This window comes from Suricata suricatta, chromosome 8, assembly GCF_006229205.1.
Source record: "Suricata suricatta isolate VVHF042 chromosome 8, meerkat_22Aug2017_6uvM2_HiC, whole genome shotgun sequence".
NCBI classification, from domain to species: domain Eukaryota; kingdom Metazoa; phylum Chordata; class Mammalia; order Carnivora; family Herpestidae; genus Suricata; species Suricata suricatta.
In genome coordinates this window covers 81,019,811-81,034,318 of record NC_043707.1, presented here as the reverse complement: position 1 = coordinate 81,034,318, position 14,508 = coordinate 81,019,811, and the positions used below count along the sequence as shown (strand labels likewise).

General features: G+C 39.2%; 1 protein-coding gene across 1 annotated transcript in view; it reads right to left on the bottom strand.

The window, feature by feature from the left end:
- SLC44A5 (solute carrier family 44 member 5) overlaps positions 1-14,508 on the bottom strand; it is a 197,332-nt gene that overhangs the window by 86,252 nt on the left and 96,572 nt on the right. The window lies entirely within an intron of this gene.

The window sequence follows — 14,508 nt, the reverse complement described above, 5'->3', positions numbered from 1 at the left end:
TAACATGTGCCCAGTTATCTCTTCACCCACATTTACTGGATTTGACAGTTGATGTAATAATTCAGTTACCTTTATGAACATGGCCTGTGTGACTTGAGAAGATAAAAAATAATCAATTCTGAATGAAAATTATATACTATAGAAGAGATATTTTTCACAATAATTTTTCTCATCCAAGTCTTTTCTTTGAGTAGCTAAGTACCCAGAAAAGTCTCCTGTGTCTCATTCTTTCTTCAATGTCATGAAGGCCAAATAGGTTTTATCTTCTAATAGTCTTATAAAATCTGAGTTCATTCAGGCAGTCCTCCGCTGCCTTATCTTCTTGTCATTATTTCCCAGAACAAAGAAAGTAGACTATAAATAAAGCATTTAAATTTCATCTAAGCATTCAATGGACAAGGTATATGGATACTATTTTATTATATTGTTTCTATATCTTATTTTTCTCACATTTGGCTAAAACTAAGAGGTCCAAATTTACCTATTTTCTGTAATATATTTTTTAACTTTACCCTGAAATATTTTATTTTTCATATAAATATTTTTTCAGAAATGGCTCCTGAAGGAATATTTAGATTAGCAAGGTTGGCTATTTAATATATTTATGACCCTGAGTAAGTTACATGTTCTAGTTTTGGCTTTCTAATTTGTAACTATAAAATGGGTATAATAATGCCAACCCCCATAAGAATGTTGAGTATATGAAAGAAGATAACATAGTAGAATGTCCAACATGGTGCTTGGCATGCAATATGGGCTTGGTAATGTTAGCTCCTGTCTTATTTAGGTTTCCCCAAACTCAAACCCTGAAACAAGGACTTTGTCAGTTAGGTTAATTTGGGAGATAAGTCTGGGAAGCTTATGTGGGAGTGAAGGAAGGAAGCAAAGCCAACAGAGGGCATATTAACAAGTGGATATTGTTGGGAGCCATGGTGACTACATTCTGCTGGGTAACTTCTGAGGAACCACATAGAACACGTTTGTTGGTGGGCATGATGAGACAGTCCACCATAGCTGCAAGCAAACTCAGAAGAACCAAGGGAACATGGGGTAGGACATCAGCAGAATCTTCTATAATTTCCTTTCCCTTTTTCATAAACAAATTAACCAAAGAATTTACTAAATGACCATTGTGTATCCTGTATAAGAAGTCAGTTTATGTCAGACTTCTCAAGAAACACATGAAAAGGAGACAATAAAATTTGCAGGAGTCATATAGAAGAGATGGGACCTGGCAAAGACTGAAAACTGACTAGGACTTGGAAAGATGGCTGGGAGCAGGGAAGAAATTACAGATTGAGGAAATAATGGAATAAGAGCTTCAATGTATTACTTGCTCACAGTGTATCAGGTACTATGCTAAAAGTACTACATCCATTGTCTCATTTGAGTCTCACAATCATTCTATGAGGTTGGTATATTATTTTCACCTTAATTTTATAGATAACTGTAGCTCAGAGTTTTATTTACTTCTCAAGGTCACACAGTTTTTCAGTGGCATAAACAAGATTTGAAGTGAGGCATGTTGCTGTCTAAGGCTCAAGCTTTAACCACTGATTGAGCTATAGAAGCTATAATGCTACCCGCTAAAGGATAAATTAGGAAGGAGTCTATTAACAGTTGGAAACAACATGGATATCAGCTACATGAGGATCAGCAGTATGTTGGACACATATGGTAGGAAAGGAGATAACAGGTAATTTTGGAGCCTTTGTCATTTGCAAAGAAAAAGCTTTGTACTTGGCAGAAGAGGGAGAGTATTTGGTTGGGAGGGATCGGATGCCTGGGGACAAAGGAGAAAGAGATGAAGATCTAATTAATTATCAAGGAAAGAGTTCTCTTTTCTGTTTCTGTAGTTTTGAATTGCAGCAGGTAGCTATGTTTACTAAGTTGCTGCTACACCTCTCCATGCACACTCTGGCACAGAAGATGTGTTGCAAATCATCTTGTGTTGGAGCTGCAACATCAAATCTGTAAGCTAGAAGCTTCAAGGGCCAGTTTAACCAAGTCACCATAATCAAAGTTTTCTCTTTAATTTTTTAAAATTTTATTTAGAGGGAGAGAAAGCATGCAAATGCACAGGGGAAGGGCAGAGAGAGAGCGGGAGAGAGAGAGAGAGAGAGAGAGAGAGAGAGAGAGAGAGAGAGAGAGACAGTCAGAGTCTCAAGCAGGCTCCTCGCTGTCAGTACAGAGCCTGATGCAGGGCTCAATCTCACAAAGCCGGAAATCTTGACCTGAGACAAAAAAAATCAGATGCTTAATCAACTGAGCCACCCAGGCACCTAGTTTTCTTTATTTTCTCTCTCAAGTTCCTGTCTGACCACACCTCCACTGGAGGAACCTGACTAGGGAAAAAAAAACAAGGAACAAGGAGATGTCCAGCAGCAGCATTTCTCTATTAATAAATTAAAGGACTTCTCACACTTTACTCCTTTTCTTGGAATTTCTCTATTCATAGCACTTCTAGGAATGTGCTGTGCAATATGGCAGCCATTAGACACTCATGTCCACTGAGCACTTAAATGTGGCTTACCTGACCTGAGACATGTAATAAGTATAAAATCTACACCAGATTTTAAAGACTGTGTGCAGAAAGAAAAGTGTAAGAATTTCAGTTATTTTTATATTGATCATATCTGAAATGATAATAGTCCTACATAAATATATTATTAAATTAATTTCACTTGTTTATTCTCTTAAATTGGCTACTGGAAAATTTAACATTATACATGGCTCACATGTTGTTTCTACTAGACAGATCTGTTCTAGAATATTTCCCCGCAATTGTCAAGGGTTTTTCATCTAAGGTAATTAATAATGCCGTAACATCATATATTTATATGTCAGTCCTTTTCTAACCTCATCATACCTAATGCATCCTTTTGAATATAAATATTTCACCACATTACTTTTATAATCTTGAAATAATACAGATAAAAATACTTATCGACATATATAATTTCTTTTAAAATAATAACACAGGGCACCTGGGTGGGTCAGTCAGTTGAGCGCCCAACTTCAGCTCAGGTCATGGTCTCATGATTTGTGAGTTCAAGCCCTGCATCAGGCTCACTGTTCTCACTGTAGACCTCACTTTGGATCCTTGGTCTCCCTCTCTCTCTGCCCCTCCCGTGTTCATGCTGTCTCTCAAAAATAAACATTTAAAAAATAGAAATAAAATAAATAAAATACCAATAACATGTCCTAATGTAATATAAATGAAAAATAAAAACAAATAATTTACAATTAAACAGTGTACTTATCAATATGCAAATACTAGCAAGTGACTAAATCAAAAGACAGTGAATTAAGTCAGGTGCATGCACCTATAGATAGACTCACCAAATGTAACAGCTATAATTACAAGAAGATGCAGGTGTATTGTGTAGGAAACTTAAATAATTCAAGTGTGCTGTCAGTGATAGGATTCTCCTAAATGAGCAAATTATAGTCTATTCTAACGAAAAAGTACACTATTTCTTCAAATTCCCTTGATACTTACTGAAACCATGAGAAAATAACATTTGTTACTTAAATGTAGTTGTCCTCTAAATGAGTTGGACATGGGAAAGTCTGGCAAGAAATAGGACATTTTCTTGTTGTGTAGAACTATCTCATATATTATAAGACATCAATCTTTCCCAGATCCCATCCACTAAATGCCAGCAGTACCCCCCCTTAAAAACTGTGACAATCAAAATGCCCCCTAGGCAGTGGTACTGCTTCAGTTGAGATCCATTGAGTTACATGTTCATTCACACTCTTAAAAATCTCAAATATATATATATATGTATATCCATCCCAGATTATCTTTTTTGCTTCCAGACATTATGGGGGTATATGCTATTATGGAGCTCTTTCTTATAATTTACTCTCATTTACTTTTATTCAGCTCATCACTATCTATGGTGACTTTCTAATATGTCCATAAATTTTTTTGATGTTTTTCCTTTGAGTCTGGACTAGACTAGCTTCTAATGAATATAATGTGGCAGAAATTATACTTGGGTGACTTCCCAGAATAGGTCATAAAAGGCATTGCAGCTCACTCTTTTCTCTCCTTTAGATCCCTAGCTTTAGGGCTTGAGATAGTTGAAAAGTCCTGTAGAAAAGCCTACATGATTGTCAGCAGTCACTAAGAACTGCCAACATTCATATCAGTGAGCTATCTTGAAGGCAGATTCTCCACCTTAGTCAAATCTTCAGCTGACTGCAGCCTTGGCTTAAAACTTGACTGCAGCCTCATGAAGCCATGAACTCAGAGCCAGAGCCACCTGGCTAAGCTGTTCCCAACTTCTGACCATGGAAATTGACATAAACATTCCTTGCTTTATGTTGTCAATTTTCAGAGTAATTTAGTATGTAGCAATAGAGAACTAATTACCACATTGCTTTTAGAAATGTTAAAAAAATTTTTTTTGATGTTTATTTTTGAGAGACAGAGTGTGAGCAGAGAAGGGGCAGAGAGAGACAGACAGAATCCGAAGCAGGCTCCATGCCCTGAGCTGTCAGCACAGAACCCAACATGGTGCTCCAACTCACAGACTGTGAGATCATGACCTGCGTGGAAGTTGGACACTTAACAGACTGAGCCACCCAGGCACTCCTAGAAATATTTTATATGCTTGAAGGATTCAGTTAAATTATCTTTCTCTTCTCCAATGTACATATTTAAAATAATTAAGTCTTCTTTTCTATTTGATTTATTTTGTTACGTTATTTAACTCACAGCTGCAATTGCTAGGATTTTAGTAGTTTTGTTTCTTCCCTATATGATTTAATACATGGAGTCCTTGACTTGATTTAGATATTCCCTAGGGCCTAAACAATTATACAATATCTAATATCTATTAACTTTAATTCTTGGGGTGTCTGGGTGGCTCAGTCGGTTAAGCATCTGACTTTGGCTCAGGTCATGATCTCGTGGTCCAGGAATTCAAGCCCCATGACAGGCTCTGTACTGACGGCAGAGCCTGGAGCCTGTTTCAGATTCTCTGTCTCCCTCTCTCTCTGCCCTCCCACATCTGCGCTGTCTCTCTCAAAAATAAACATTAAAAAAATAACTTTAGTTCTTAAAGTTAATACGAAAAGCTTTAAAAGTGCCAATCTAGAATATGGGGAAACTCCCATTCACTCATTCTTTCATTCATACTGAATAGTCAATCATCATAATTCTATCCATTTAGTCACTCATTCCTTGAGCCTTACTTGTGATAGGTACACAAAGACTCTGAGGATATAGAGATGAACACATTCATATTTAGAATACTGTTTTGTAATTAACACAATCTCCCTAAGGAAACTATGTTTCACCCTGATTGGCCAGTGCAGAGAGAGAATGGCTTCTGAAGAATGGTAATGGATTATCTCTAGCTTAACCAAGCCATGACCTTAATTTGACCTGCTCTTCAAAAGTTGTATTCTTCCTACTAGAAAAAAATCAAAGTGGCCCCTGCTACCTTGGATGCAGCAGCTGATCTAACAAAAGCTCTCTACCTTTCCCAGTAAGTAGAAAACACCAAGGGAATTTGCATTCATCTGGAAGAGATAGTACTGCATCCTCACTATCTTCCTTCAAGGTCATATGACTTCCTAGTTCTTTGCCACAATTTAGTCTGCAGGGTGTTGATAATATCTTCACTCCACAGGATACCATCCAGATTCCTTATGCATTGATGGCATCCTAAAGGAAAGATCTGGAGAATTTTGGAAAGCATGTAATCTCAATGCCTTAAAATGTCTTATGTATGCTAATAGATGGGAAATAAATCTCATGGAAATGCAAGAGTCTCCTAATAGAGACCTGAGGAGTCCAGTAGAGATAACTCCTTCAAAGTGAAGGATAAGTTACTGCACCTTGCATTCTTCGCTATTAAGAAAGAAGCACAACTCTAATCACCTGCCAAATAGGAGTACAGCCCAGAGAATAAAATGTTTTGCAGATAATCCAGGATACTGTGTTAAATCTATATGCATAATGGGCTCAATGGTGCTTAAAATATCTATTAGAACAGAATGTTGTATGGGGCCTGTGACAAATGCCTTTTAGAGAATCACAGTTGGAGTTTCCTAGGGTTTTGGAGAAAACTCATTTGTTTCAGCAAACTTCTTTTAAGAACTTGCTCTTCGACCCTGAATGATCACTTAATGACATAAGAAGCCTGTCATAAACTGGATGTTATCTGATCCATCAAGCCGAAAATTAGCTGTGCCCTGCAGCACTCCATTATTGACTATAAGAGGTATATTCATAAAGTGCATGAGAAGGCCATGAAGCCCCAAGAAAGATACGTATGAAGATTGTTCACAATAATACTGTGTTGACTCCTGAGGCACTGTCTTAACACATACCCATTACTTATGAAAAGTGCCCTATGACAGTTTGTTGGGAAATAGGATGACCTGTCCTTCTCCGACCTCAGTTCTCAGCACGGTCCTTGTTTATGAAACATCCTTATTGGATTTCTGCTCCCAGAATGCTGAGAACAGGGGACTTGATGAAGCCCCAGGAGGACGTGCAGGACAGATCCTTCCTGGTCATCAGTCAAGTGTGTCAAGAAGCTGCAGCACCAGAGATCTTCCCACACACAGTTGCAAGCTGTTCCTGTTCTGCCCACTCTGTATCTGGTTAAAGTTTACTGACTAAACGGTTACTGTGCTCTCCGTGCTTGTAAGAATGGTATAAAATAAGATGCTGTTCTAATAAAGTTTGCCATTAGCCCTCAGCTCTTGGTCCATCTCCATCTCTTTCAGGGACGTCCACGCTTCCATTGAGGAGCCTCCCTTGGTCACATTCCCATTCACCGGGTTTGGGAACGTCCCTGTTTCCATTGGCTATCAGCTTTTGGGAACGGTCATTGCATCCGCTCGTAGGCTCCCCAGAACCCCTCCTCAGGAAGGAGAACTTACCACAATAGTTGACTGGAAAAGAAATAATTAAACCAGGGATGCCTGGGTGGCTCAGTCAGTTAAAACTCAGACTTCGCTCAAGTCGTGATCTCATGCTCGTGGGTTCAAGCCCCACGTCAGGCTCTGTGCTGACAGCTCAGAGCCTGGAGCCTGCTTCTGATTCTGGTCTCCCTCTCTCTCTGCCCCTCTCTGCTCTCTGTCTCAAAAAAAATTTTTTTTTAATAATTAAACCATATTTATAGATGGTTATGGAAGATCTATTGGCACTGATCAAGGAAATTTTCCTGGTTATCTACTTCTGCTGGAAGAAGAGATGAGCTGAATCATTTATCTATTTATGAACAGAAGCCAACAACTTCATCATATTATCATGAACTATAAATTAAGAACATCAGACAAACAGTGGCAAGGAAGTTTGAGAAATAACTGAAGAACTGACCTCACAATGGGCCTAGAATATGAAATTATTGATGTTCTATATGGTTGCTTACTAAAGACCCCTGTGTAGAGGTGTCTTTCATAATCAAATGTTAAAGCAGCCATTCAATGATTTTATGAAAAAGTAATCATGACAACAGGGATGAAGATTATGTGGGGATTTGAATAACAAGGAGTTTTATTCAGAAAGGCTGATCTGGATCCTAATAGTGCTTATGTGACAAAATGACCAACCCTGAACCAGCCAGCCTTATGGAACAGTTGAAGACCCTATGGAAAAATCCAGTTAAAGCACTACTTAGGAATCAATGCCTGTCAAGGTTAGGTTGCCTTTTTTTTTTTTTTTAAGAGTACAGCAGGATCGTAGCAGAAATATGAGTTCTACTCTCAGAGGATAATTGTACAGAGTTCAGCAAGTATTTACAAAGTTATAGAGTTAGGGGAAACTCACAGGATAATTGTAATTGTACAGAATTTAGCAAGTATTTACAAAGTTATCGAGTTATGGGAAACCAGATTTGGTACAGAACTCAAAGGTTAGTAACAGTTGGGAGTCACTTTCACCTCTATGCCTGAAGTGGCAAAGGAGGAAAAAGTTACTCAAATTCAGAAAAAAAAGCTAAATGAAAAAGCAAAACTGACAAGCATTGAAGCCTTAGAGACAGAGGTATAGTTACCCTGTGGTGACTCACCAATAAGAGAGCCAAAGGAATGTATTTCACAATCTCCTTTTCCTACCGTCCAATTGACTGTTGATACCTCTCACTAGCTAACCCATATTGGAAGCCACAAGATAAGAAAGTGTGTTGATGGTGGTGATGGTGGAGGGCACTTAAGGGGAAGAGCACTGGGTGTTGTATGGAAAACAATTTGACAATAAAATATTATGGAAAAAAAAAAGAAAGTGTTGATGTAATCCACATGGATTAAATACTAGTTTCTCAGGAAACAGAGGTGGGTGAAGAGCAGGTAGAGAAGGAACCCAGAGGGGGAAAAAGAAAAAATACCCAGCCTGTATTCTGAGCAACTAACCAGCCTGCCCAAGATTAAAACTTCAGATATATTCAGCAAGACATTTAAGGATTTTGTTAAAAAACAAAAAAGAGTAAACAGAATAACCAGCAATAAAAAAGATTTCAGATTCTCTTGTCAGAAATTACTGCCACAAGGGGCAGCAAAAGAAAAGAACAGAAAGACACACAGCCTAAATTTCAGAGTCTGAAATGGGAGTGATGAGAGTAAAATGGAAAAGAGGGAAAACATATATTTTAAAGAAAGATTAGGGGTGCCTGGGTGGCTCAGTTGGTTAAGCAGCTGGCTTCGGCTCAGGCCATGATCTCAGGGTTCGTGAGTTTGAGCCCCGCATCAGGCTCTGTGCTGACAGCTCAGAGCCTGGAGCCTGCTTCAGATTCTGTGTCTCCTTCTCGCTCTGTGCTTCCCCTTCCTGTCTCTCAAAACTAAACTAATTTTAAAAATATTTTTTAATGTTTAACACACACACACACACACACACACACACACACACACACTCCAACAACAAAATTCAAGGAAGTGAAAGAAAATGGAAAAACAACTAAATGGCCAAGAAATTCATTTTTCACAGCATCTTTGTTTTATTTATTAGCAAGACTGACGCTAAGCTGTTTACCTTAACATACTTTTTCTAGTTATTCTAGATAATGTTTGCCTATTACTACTCATAATCTGTTAATGGTTTTGATTCACATTAGAAGATGTGTCTTTCTGCCTTTTTAAGATAAAGATGTAGTTGGAAATAATGAGGACAGAATTTTATTTGTTCTTTTCTTCATTCACTCCACAAATATTTTTGAGTGCCTACTATGTGTCAGCACTATGCTGGACTCTGGTTATATAGAGGTCCTTGCTGGAGGAGTCTGGAGTCTATTGAGGGAAGGAGATCTTAATGAATAAATTGTACACATATGAAATTTCAATTCTGACAACTACTGCAAAGAAGCGATAAATGACACAAAGAGAGGGATTCATAGAAGCAAATGGCCAAATGAGAGAGGGTGGGGATGATGTCCATGAAGAGGTAATACAGGAGATGAGACCTGAAAAATGAATGGAGGCACAAAGAGGCTTCTAGTAGATGGACACAGACAAAGGCCCCGTGAAGGGTAGGGCATGGGGGGTACTAGAAAGGAAAAGGAAACCAGTATGGTGCCTACCCAGTCTGACTCATGGCTCCACATGAGGATGGACAGGCAGTAACTTAGGTTATTTTCTATAAAGAACTACGGAGAGAAGGTTTTAGCATAATATGGTTGTCAGAGCCAGCATACACTCCACAGCAAAGGCTCTGTTCTCTTCCTATTCAAATTTCCCCTGAAAAAGTCAAGGTCACCATACATTCAGTGTCACTCTTCTTGGTGTTGCTTAGTTGTAGTTCAAGAATTGGCCATACACCCTTGCTTTATATGAAGGAAGAGCTCTCATCGTTCCTGAAAATTGACGTAATTTATTATTGTTGAAAATGTTACATGGGGAGGAGGAGCCAAGATGGCGGAGAGGAAGGGAGCTATGCAAACTTCGTCCGCCCCATCTATCGAGCTGAGAAGCACATTACTCTCATCTGTAAGAGTGGAAGGAGAAAATACGGACTCCAGAAAGAAGACAATCTCAAAGATATCTGAGTGTGTGAGTGTGAACTGTGGAGATCGGAAAATGGGCCAGCCTGAGACAGGCAGGGGAGGCGGGAACCCCAGCCCAACAAGGCACAAGTGAGTGGAGCCCGAGAAACAAAGGGAAGAGACAGAGAAACTGAACACACTCATAGTACTGTCTCTTGGGAAGAGATAAAGAGCGTTTAATCGCACTTGGAGAGAGAAACTCTCACTCCATATATAACTGTTGGACAGCATGAATCCCAAACCCAGGTGGCACAAGGGAAAGAACAGCTTCCAGCGCTGCGCCATCCTGGCAGGGAGTCTGTGGCCACGAAGGCAGCGGCCCCAGGGTCGCTCACGTCAACCGCAGCAGAGTGGGAGCACACACCTCATTCCCATGGTGCCTCTCACCCCCAGCATTGGCCATGTGAATCTCGAATCAGGGATGCCAACAGGGAAAAAAACAGCCCCCACCCCAAGGAGATCCCAATAGGGAGCTGGTGGCGGTGAAGGCCTGGGCACTAACTCAGGCTGCAGGAGTGCGCAGCTCATTTCCAGCAGTGCCCGGGGCTTTGGGCAGCAGCAGAACAAATCCCAGCTAGTGCCAAGAGAAACTCAGCCCTCCCCCAATGTGACAGTGATCTGACTAGGGCTGGTAGTCTGCAGGGGTGTCTGTGAGGGCAAGCACTGCACCTCCTGCTGTGCACCTCACCTCAGGCAGCACACCTTGCCTCAGGCAGCGGCAGCAAAATCCCCCGGCCTGAGCCAAGAGACACTGATCTCTCTCCCTAATAAGACAGCCACCAAAGCAAGTACATCTCATCTGTGGTAGCAGAAAAGTGCATGAACTAGGATTTGAACCAAGGCAGGCCTGGAAAATACAACTTGGCTCAGCTGCTGCACAAGGAGATCATATTCATTAGAGTGGCCTACAGTGCCTAGTTCCAGCAGGAGCATGGCATGCTGCCATTTTACCCTCTGCAGCCACCAAGGCGGAGCCACCTAGAGCAGCCTCTGAGACCTACCAAACTATGCTTATACTCAAGGGGGAGCTGCTCCTTTTTTTTTCTTTTATTCTTCCTTTTTCTTTTTTGTTTTTTGTACTTACTTTTTATTATTATTACCTTTTTTACTTAAATTTTTTTTTAATTTTTACTCCTTATTTTCCGTTCTCCTGTCTCCCTCTTTTTTTTTTCTTTGTTGCAATCCAGATATATTCCCCTGTATCTCATCCTTATCTCTCCCCTCAACTGGTCATACACTCTTAGACTGTCCATTGTCCTTTGTTGTCTCTGAACCCCTTTATTCTTTTTTCCTTCTCTTCTTTTCCTCTCTTTCCTCTCCATTTTCTTTCCCTCCTTTTTCCCTTTTAATTTGTTTCTTTGATTTCTCTGTGCGTTTGTGTGCTTCTGTTCCATCTGTGCTTGTCTGTCTGTTTTCCATCTTAGGGCTACCCCAAGAAACAAGCCAAAATGGGCATGTCGGCGAGTCCCAAATATTGCTGAGTAGGGAAATAAAATATTCAAAGGCACAACAAGAGAAACTGAGAGACACCATTAAAAGAATATTTCCTGAAAAGACAGGCCCTGGACCGTCAATAAGCCTCCTTTAACAGAGAAATATTAACAGGTGCACAGTCCACAACGAGCTTTTTAAAGCTGATAAGAGACAGAAAACTGGCAAAAATGACAAAATGAAGGAACTCTCCCCTGAAGAACCTCCGGGAAGAAGTCACAGCCACAGAACAGCTAAAGGCAGATCTAGAAAATATACCGGACCAAGAATTTAAAAAAACTTCTCATAAAATTAATCACTGGGGTTGAAAAAAGCAGCAAAGAAGCAACTGAGACAATGACTAGGCACACTGAATATAACTGTGATGAGTTAAAAAAAAAAAAAGGCTATAAATGAGGTGAATAATAAAATGGAGGCAGCCACCTCAAGGATTGACGAGGCAGAGAGAAGAATAGGTGAATTAGAAGATACAGTTATAGCAAAAGAGGAAGCTGAAAAAAAAGAGAGAGAAATTGATCCAGGAGCAGGAAAGGAGAATTTGAGACCTGAGTGATACAATCAAATGAAACAACATCTGTATCATAGGAATTCCTGAAGAGGAAGACAGAGAGAAAGGTCCTGAAGGGATACTAGACCAAATTATAACTGAGAATTTGCCAAATCTGGGAAAAGAAATAGACATTCAAATTCAAGAGGAATAAAGAACCCCCTTAAGATGTAATTTGAATTGACCTTCGGCACAACATACCATAGTGAAACTGGCAAAATATAAAGATAAAGAGAGAATTCTGAAAGCAGCTAGGGAGAAAAGGGCCCTCACATACAAAGGGAAACCTATCAGAGTGGTTACAGAACTATCTAATGAAATTTGGCAGGCCAGGAAGGAATGCTAGGAAATCCTTAATGTTATGAACACAAAAAACATGCAGCCAAGAATCCTTTATCCAGCAATTCTGTCATTCAAAATAAGAGAGATAAAAGTGTTCCCAAATAAATAAAAATTGAGAGAATTCATGACCACCACAAGAAATCCTAAGAGGGACTCTATGAGGGAAATGCTGCAAAGAATACAAGGTGCCAGAGACATCACTATAAACATGAATTCTATGGAGAACACAATGACTCTAAACCCACATTTTTCAATAATAACACTGAATGAAAATGGACTGAATGCTCCAACCAAATGACACAAGGTAGCAGAATGGATAAAAAAAACAAAACCATCTATTTGCTGTCTATAAGAGACTCATTTTTGACCTGAAGATACCTTCAGGTTGAAAGTGCATCTATCATGCGACAGGAAGAAAAAAGAAAGCTGGAGTAGCCATACTTATATCAGACACACTGGACTTTAAAGGCAGTAACAAGAGATGAAGAAAGACATTATATAATAATTACAGGATCTCTCCATCAGGAAGAGCTAACAATTATAAATATCTATGCACAAATTCAAGAGCGCCCAAATACATAAAACAATTAGTCACAGACAAAAACAATCTTATTGATAAGAATGTGCTAATTGCAGGGGACGTTAATACTCCACTGACAGCAATGGATAGATCAACCAGACAGAAAATCACTAAAGAAGCAACGGACCTGAACGACACATTGGAACAGATGGAACTGATAGATATATTTAGAACTCTGCACCATGAAGTTAGGAAATTCACCTTCTTTTCAAGTGCACATGGCACATTATCCAAGACAGATCACATATTGGGGCATAAAGCAGCCCTCCATAAGTATAAACGAATAGAGATCATACAATGCAGACTTTCAGATCACAGTGTGATGAAACTTGAAATGAACCACAGGAAAAAGTCTGAAAACCCTCCACAAATGTGAAGGTTAAAAACCACCCTACTAAAGAATGATTACGTTAATCAGGCAATTAAAGAAGAAACTAAAAAAAATATGGAAACCAATGAAAATGAAAATACAACAATCCAAAATCTCTGGGACGCAGCAAAGGCAGTCCTAAGAGGAAAGTATATTGCAATCCAGGCCAATTTCAACAAACTAGAAAAAGCACAAATTCAAAAACTGACAGAGCACCTACTGGAACTAGAAGGGGAGCAGCAAGAGCACCCCAAACCCAGTGGAAGAAAAGAAATAATAAACATCAGGGCAGAAATAAACAATATAGAATCCAAAAGAACAGTCAAGCAGATCAATAAAACCAAGAGTTGGTTCTTGAAAAAAATAAACAAAATTGATAAACCTCTAGCCAGCCTCCTCAGAAAGAAAAGAGAGAGCACCCATAGACAAAATCATGAATGAAAAAGGATCTATCACAACTAATCCCTTATAAATACAAGCAATCATCAGAAATTACTACAAAACATTATATGCCAACAAACGGACAACCTAGAAGAAATGGACAAATTCATAAATACACATGCACTATCAAAATTCAAACGAGAAGCAACAGAAAGCATGAATAGACTGATAACTAGTGAAGAAATCGAATCTCTTATCAAAAATCTCCCAATGAATAAGAGCCCAGGGCCAGATGGCTTCCCAGGGGAATTCTATCAGACATTTAAAGCAGAGATCATACCCATTCTTCTCAAACTATTCCTAAAAATAGAAATAGAAGGAAAACTTCCAAACTCATTCTATGAAGGCAGCATCATCCTGATACCAAACCAGACAGAGACCCAGCCAAAAAAGAGAACTACAGACCAATATCCTTAATGAATACAGATGCAAAAATACTCAACAAGATACTAGCAAATCGAATTCAACGGCATATGAAAAGAATTATCCATCATGATCAAGTGGGACTCATTCCTGGGTTACAGGGCTGGTTCAATATTTGCAAATCCATCAATGTGATCCATCACATTAGCAAAAGAAAGGATAAAAATCATATGATCCTGTCATTAGATTCAGAAAAAGCATTTGACAAAGTACAACACCCTTTCTTAATAAAAACCTTTGAGAAAGTCGGAATAGAAGGAACTTACCTAAACATTATAAAAGCAGTTTATGAAAAGCCAACAGCCAATATTAT